This window comes from Halyomorpha halys, unplaced genomic scaffold (assembly GCF_000696795.3).
Source record: "Halyomorpha halys isolate HHAL.00 unplaced genomic scaffold, Hhal_1.1 Scaffold1819.1, whole genome shotgun sequence".
In the NCBI taxonomy this organism is placed as follows: domain Eukaryota; kingdom Metazoa; phylum Arthropoda; class Insecta; order Hemiptera; family Pentatomidae; genus Halyomorpha; species Halyomorpha halys.
Genome location: NW_027104726.1, coordinates 10,005 through 17,706, shown reverse-complemented (window position 1 = coordinate 17,706; position 7,702 = coordinate 10,005). Strand labels below are relative to the sequence as shown.

The window sequence follows — 7,702 nt, the reverse complement described above, 5'->3', positions numbered from 1 at the left end:
TTTACGAATAAATGTTTTATCCGAGCCAGTGTTTATTTATTTTTAGTTAAGCTTTCCGACAAGGAGACCATGTCGAATTGAGGTGGCTTAACACTGAGGATTTTAGAGGCTTTCTATTAGGATAAGTTTTTGTAATAACTACTTCTTTTATTTCACCATATAAATTTTGGGTGTAATCCAGTCCTCAATCCTTCCATTCTTGCCACTGTCCCCAACCACACAAAACGTCTCGGAGTCCATTAACATAAATTTAACAGAGAATTCCGTCAATCATAAGTTGATAAAGACTGCATCTCCCTTACATATCGACACATTTTGAACATAATAAAACCCCCATAATACTTCTTTTCACTTTTTTCTGCATTTTAGAAGCCCACTTTCTTGTCATATCTTTTATTCTTGTTTCTCTAAATTCTCACCTTTTCTTTAATTATTTTTATATTTACTGTCCTTCATTTATATTCATGTATCTTATCTTTTAATTTATATTCATGTGTTACCTTCTTAAGTGTACTTATATTAATTACTTTATTATTCATTTTCTATTATATTTTACACTTTTCTGTATACCCACTCATTTGGTATATTTTGTTTCTTAATCGCTTACACACATTGTATCCCATTATTTTATACTTTATTTTTCCTTTGTTTTTCTATCTATGAGTTTTTTTAAAATTAATATCTCTTCTCCCCCTCTATTATGTATATTACCATTTATTGTTCACCTAATTTAAATACTTTTTTACTATATTTACTTTAAAATTATTTTCGTTATTGTGGCATAACTGCCATCCCCACTCCTCCCAATACAAACGAGGCACTCCTCAAAACAGGTATGCATTCTTTCTCATTTGATTTGAATTATTTTTTATCTCATTATTTGTACTTTCTTTAATATTTCTTCTCTTATCTGTTACTATTACCCTTTTCATTTACTATTTACAACCTTTAATTGTTCTTATTATATCTTACTTTTCATTTTATACCCCTGTTATTTTCCACTTGTTTTTTCTTTTTTTCCTTTTTGTAACTATGTCAAGTGTTTGTATCTTTGTTAAGCCCTGATGAAGCCCTGCAACGTGGGGCGAAATGTTGGCTCAATAAAATAGTATAATTATTTACTATTTGAGTTTTTTTTACTGCACCCGGACCATATTCCATTCATAAATTAATTAGTCAATCATATCAAAATGAGACCCTATAAATCAGTGAAATAATACAAAGACTCTTATAGCAGTGTTGGGAAATACTTGAGTACTGAGTATAATCAAGTATGAGTAGTTCTTTAATTGATTACATCACACTCATTACGTCTAGTACCTGAATACCACACAATTGTAAATTTTAGGTACTTTCATAATCAAGTGTTTTTGTATTTACTAAACAATTTTTAGTAAAAATTGTATAACTAATGAGTCCGAAGGGAAACCAAGAAGTAATTCCAAGTTGGAGTTGGTTTTAAGATCATGAACTTATCACGATATCACTGATTTATATTAGAGGAGCAGAGAATGAAAATAAAATCGATTTGTTTTAACTTTCCTGATTTCTAACATATCGCATTAGTATTTCTAAAGTGACACAACTCAAAGATTGGTGTTTTTGAGTTATGACTATGAAAGAAATTGGTAAATATATCTTTATGAATCATCAAAACTGTATCAACCTAGCTTCAGAGCTTGTCAGCCGAGGGCACTTGTGTGCACTTGTGGCACTCTTGCTGCCTTAATGCTATTCCCCCTCTATAGGCAAGAGTTGCACGTTGTCAGTTGTCTTGAATTTTGAGTTGTGTCACTTTAGAAATACTAGTGCGATATCAGTGTCCCTATCTCTGTTTTGTTGAAATGCAGAAAATGAAAAATAATATCCATCTGAATATAGAGCGCTATCCTATCAGGTAATTTTAACTTTTTTATTCTGCAGTACATCAAGGTCCGATTATATATTGTTTAAGATATGGAAAATGAAACTGCTATCAATTTTATAAATACGCCCATGCGGATTGATTTATTTTAAGTTTTCCTTTTACTAAAATCCTATCGTCCTTTTTATATATTTTTTTAAGATGCAGAAAACTAAAATGCTAACGATTTTATGATTGCACATTTATGGATCGACAATTACTATTTTTATTTTATTTTTCCGAGTTCGAACACATCAGCCAAGTCGTGACGGATTCGCATATGCATGTGGATGGGTTATATATATGGACTGGTACAAGTTGGCCTAGATTTGTTGCCGATACATAAAGAGTCGGTTTTTGAACACAAATCAAAGGATGTTCGTGAAACCGCTTGTGTAGCCTCTCCAACATCGTTCTTTGTTAAGTTGCAATTGAGAGCTGTTACTTGTTAAATATAAGTTTAAACACAAAAATGGTTAACATGTTTGCCTGTTATGGTGTACGCCCTCCATTTTTCCCTCTACACGCTCGCCAAGCCGTGGCGAACTCACGCAAGCGCGAGAATGTGGATGGGTTGCTTGGCTTGACTGGTACAGGTTCGCCTAAGTTTGTTGCCGATCCGTCGAGAGTCGGTTTTTGGACACAGATCAAAGGGGGTTGGTGAGAACGCTTGTGTAGCATCTTCACCATTGTTCTTTGTTTAGTTGCAACTGAGTGGTGTTAGGAGGTTGAAAGTGTTTGTTGTTACTTGTTATAATAAGTTTTACATTTATACTTAATTTCATTCAATCTCCTTTCATTTGCTTTTTTTTGTAATAAAAATAATATAATCCCAGTGCAATGGCTGAAACCACTTGTACGTCCGCCACGGTTGCCTCTCTGAAAAACACTAACATGTGGCTGGTCTGCTCGGATGGTTCCTTAGTTTACCGAGCATTTGTACAAGTCTCCAATTCGTGGAGAGTGGCCAACATGTAGATCCGCCAATAGAAAAACACTAGCATGTAAATAGTCTGTTAGCATGTAAATCTTTTTTTTTTTTAGTACCGTTTACTTTACATCTATTTGCCTTAAACATTTTTATTTCATACTCAGCTACTCAGTACTCTTGGACATTTTGCCCAACTCTTGTAGTAGTCATGGCCATGAGATAAAACAAGTAAACTAACTTTTCATACATGAATGCAATTAAATTTAAAATTATAAGAAAAAAAACATAAATACTAAAGCTTTTGATTTAGTACTTATTAATCCAGCGTAACAGTCAATTTAAACCACAAAAAAAGATATAAAACCTTATTAATTCCATAATAAATTATATTACAAAGCAACAACAAATTTTCAAATTGTGTAAATTAAAATAAATCTTAAAACACATAACAAACAGATCACTCAAAATGAAAGAAAATTCCGAAATAAAAAAAGTACAATTAGATACAAATTTTAACATTAATTAAACAAATGTTTTATCACATTGGAAACAGAAGAATTTATTGAAATAAATTAGCAAGGACTCATAAGTTAGCCAAAGAGATTTTGTCTGAAAAGTTAGAAAATGCCATCCCCACTTTTTAACTATATACTTCTTTCCCTATGAACTTTTCGAACTGTACTAGCAGGTTGCTAAACTATAAAATAAAAAAATGGCACAAAATTGTAAATAACTCACACAATAGTTGCCATGCTTAATTTTTTTAATAAACTTGAGGTTTTTTTTAATTGAAAAATTTGCAATCTGCTGTTTTGAATAACTATTCAAATTCATTCATTAGACTATAATTATATTAAAATTTATTGTTCAAGGAATAACTATTGATATTCATTCAGGTCTAAAAATTTTTCATCACATCTTTTGAATATACTTACTAAGTAAATAACAATTTAACTGTTCTGACTGTGAGTCAAATAAAGTAGCTCTTGAAAATACATAGGTTATTTAAAAAAAGTAATAATCTGGCTTTGATTAACTTCAAGTGATTAGTTGAAATTATTAGATATTTTTTAAGCTGTTAAATTTAACCATTTAATTTAAAATAAATTTTACTAAATTGGTATGTAAAACTTTGAAAACAACTGATTATTTAGAACTATCTACCAATTGAGCGAGTCAAAACATGAGCGAACTGAAACTTATACGTAAATACTTTTAAAAGTAAAATACATTCTACCCCGTCCTAAAAATTAAGTATTTTAAAGGGAAAAGTCAAAGATTTCATAATGACTACTGAAAAGAAAATTACACAAAATTCAGACATATAATTGCTTTTATGAAACACTTACTTTCTATATTTCAATCCATGTGAAATAAGATTTTTACTGGTAAGACCAACCATTTATTTTAAAATCAATACTACTCACTTCGGCATAACTTAAAATTAAGTTAGATACAAGCAGTGAAATTATGATTCGGTTTCATGAGAACTATCACAAAAGGATAGATATAAATCCTAATTCATAAATTTTCTGTTTTTACAATAAAAACATATAATAAAAATATAATACTGTATCATTTAACAAACATAATATGCATCAATAAACAATTTTTAACAAAATAATTAATCAAGACTAGTCAATAGAGAATATATTTATTACAGTCAGTCTTTTAAAGATAATAGCTCTAGAACTATTAAACAACATAGTTACTAAAAACAAAAGAAAGAAAATATAGTGTGGAGGAAAATATAAAAATAGTTAGTGAGAATGTAAAATTATTTAAATAATGTTCTTTGATTGAATGGCTCGGGCTAAGAATGTGACAAGCCACAATTTTTAAGACAGCTAAAATTTCTTATAAAATGCTCCTCTGTTTTTCTATAAAGCTATTTTTTGTATTAGTTACACCATATTTACCAATAATATGAACTATATAGCACAATTTCAACATATTTACCTCTAATATTATGGAATATAAAATATATAAAACATTTAATAAAATTGTAGATTTTTTTAGATTGCTCTATTGAAGAATTTACATCATTTGCCTTGTCATATTCTTCTCTACAAGCCATACAATTTTTCATTACATTTAAGTAACCTAAGATTTCTTAAAGAACCCATCTTAAAGAACTATATGTGAATTTTGAAGAATATCAAAATGAACTATGACTGAAATGTTAATGGTACACAATTATTAAAAGAAAAAGAGTAAATATGTAACAAAATTATTCTTAAATTTTTAAATATCTGAAAACTATAAAAATAATTATAAAGAAGAAATATATAACCAATAGAAGTCATTAACTATAAATAATTATGACAGAGGCAGGCAAGAAAATTATCAGTTGGTGTTTATCACCAACGCAAGTTGTATTGATTGATTCATTTTTGTTATATTAGAGTGTTTAAAGTTCTTTTTATGGACAAAAATAAAAATACATTAAAACTAATATATCACAATAAATTAAAATACATTTTTTACAGAATACATTATTACATAATGAATTTATATCTAATAGCTTGCACCATTACGAATAAATGCTTAAACAAGTGGGGAGGTACTCAATTTTGAAACTTTTCTCTAATATATATATTTATCATAAGTATCTATGTGATGTGCTCCAAGTATATATGTATATTTGTTTCAACATGAATTCTGAGTGGCATAGAATAATTTAATGAAACCTTGTTTACAAACAATTGCTTACACCTAATATTTAAAATTTAACCCTAATCTTCTCTCTTTTAAGTAAAATGGGATTCTAGCATCACTTTAGAACTACAAAGTAAATCATCTTCATAATCCTAAAAAAGCTTGGAATATTTCTTGGTATCATAGTTGTGAATTGTTAATATAAACTTAACTATATGTTTTTTACAGATTCTGTTTCAAATGATTGGTAAATAATTGAAGACCAACCAGAGGGGAAATTTGAACTAAGTTTGTAAAAATATATAATAGATTTTTAAAAAATAAAATAAAATTCACATAAATTATAAGAGTACTTTTAATTAACTATAATATAAATTAAAAGTAGGTTTGTAATTCATTACTCTTGGGAATTTTAAAACCTTATTGATTCACAAGTTACAAGAATAGAAATTTCGTGTACAATATAAAAAAAATAAATCTAAATACTATGTATTCCAAATATCCTCCATTGGAAAAAATCCCAGAAACTTTGGGATGGAAGGAAATTCCCATTCAGGTTCGATCAATGGCCAAAACTAAAAACTGAAACAAGTTAAAGATACAACAAGGATAAGATGAGAAACATTACTACATTGAATCAAAATCTAGTAACATCTAACTGTGAAGAAGACAGTCAATAATCATGAAGAAAAATCCAGACAGTAGTGAGAGGGATAAGGAATATCTTAGGATTAGATAAAAGAAAACCTAAATTTCCTAGGTTCAACAAGGAGTGTTCACATGCTACTATGGTCAAAAATATAGTATATAGAGCTTTGATAGTAAAACAAACTAGGTAGACTGTTGAAGGCTACAGAGGAAAGAGAAGATTGGAAAAGAGGGCACCATTTAAACCAATCTACTCAACTCATAAAGACCATGATAGAAATATTTTCAAAAGGGAGGAGAGTATGAACCAGTGGAAACATCACTTTATAGAGATTAGGAAGAACAGTAGGATGGTAACCATCCAAACAAGGATGATGAATCACTGCATATTGAAGAGGTATATGATACATTTGAGAATCTTAAACATCATAAGATACCTGCAGATTTATTGTAAACTAAATGGAGTGGGGTCAATGAATGTTACCATCGTCTCACCACTACCTTACAGGCTCTCAATTCTAATGCTGGGCCTATTTAAGTAACATAGCAAAAGTAGTTTTTAGAATTTTTTTTTCATATTGTACACAAAATAGTCATTTTTTAAATTTATACATAAAAAACTAATTAACAATTTAATTTTGAAATTATTCCATTTTATTGCCCTACCCTGTATTTTATATCAAACATTCTGCTCATGGAATGTTAAAACAAACAGAAACTTAGCTTCAATCCTAGCAGATACTAGAGTCAATGTAAATTACAATAAACAATAATCTTTATTGTTCAATTAATCACGTTACCACATACAAGTAACCTAGGCTAGTAGGGCAATTAATACCACAAAAGTATAAGTTCAAGTTTCTGACAAGTAGATAACGGTGGAGATAGTTTGAATTTCTATTGAAAATGTTTCCAAATAATTAAAAAAACAAATGTATAATAATACAAACATAGTATTATATTTAGATATAATTCATACCAAATCAATAGATATAATTCATTCAGTTACCAAAACTTTTTCAATAAAAAACTTAAATAAATAAAAGGTGTTAGCAAAACCAGAGGTTCTTTTCTGATATCAGCAACAAACATGTATGTAATGTATGTAAATCCCGACAAATGGTACACATAAAGCAATTTAGGCTCATCCAAGCCTAAGCTGATTCATTCAACATTAGCACTAGTATACTTTAAAAGTCAAAAACATTCTTAAGACACAAAATCTCTGAGAAAAGTAGGAATAATATGTGCTTTGCTTTATTAAAATTTAATGAACTGCATGAATGAAAGAAGTTCATAAATCTTGAACTTTTAGATTTTCATTACCGGCATTGACATAAAAGAAGAAGAATATAGTTAAGCTCCAAGATGAATAAAGGCACTTTTATAGACCTCTAAAAAGGTCTAAAGAACATATAACAATCAATTTTAGTAAAGCTATTATAACTCTTCATGGGATGGAGCTTGATGAGAAGGTGATGATGAAGATAAGTTTATAATACAGGATTCAAAGAGTACCATACCAGTGGAAGCATGAATGATAAGAAAAGCAAATGGATGAT

At 29.0% G+C, this 7,702-nt stretch overlaps 1 protein-coding gene across 1 annotated transcript in view; it reads right to left on the bottom strand.

Moving 5' to 3' along the window:
- Positions 1-861: 861 nt before the first annotated feature.
- LOC136797340 (serpin B4-like) overlaps positions 862-7,702 on the bottom strand; it is a gene marked incomplete at its 5' end in the record, with an annotated part of 16,071 nt that continues 9,230 nt past the window's right edge. The window contains 1 exon segment of the mRNA XM_067053631.1: positions 862-6,733.